Below are 315 nucleotides of genomic sequence, written 5' to 3'. Positions count from 1 at the left end.
TTCTTTTCTGTTCCATAATAATAGGCAATGTAAAGAATTTTCCTTTTACTAAAGAGGGAATTATTTTTAAACTAATTATGGATTCTTGTTGCTATCTCCATTTACAAAAAAACTTTTTTTTTAAAATTTTTTATGGTCCAATATAATTTTCCACCAAAGGGAAAGAGATGCTTAGTCTTGCGCATTTTTCATCTATCCAAGCTGTATTGTAAGGCACTGTCCACTTTTGGGGCTTTGGGCTTTCTGTTCCCATGCAAAAAATGACGCAAGTAAACAGGTACTGGAAAAAAAATCAACCTTTTTTCTTACTTACAT

The sequence above is a fragment of the Penaeus monodon genome, chromosome 21 (genome assembly GCF_015228065.2).
Source record: "Penaeus monodon isolate SGIC_2016 chromosome 21, NSTDA_Pmon_1, whole genome shotgun sequence".
Taxonomy (NCBI): Eukaryota; Metazoa; Arthropoda; class Malacostraca; order Decapoda; family Penaeidae; genus Penaeus; species Penaeus monodon.
This window is presented reverse-complemented; position numbering follows the sequence as displayed.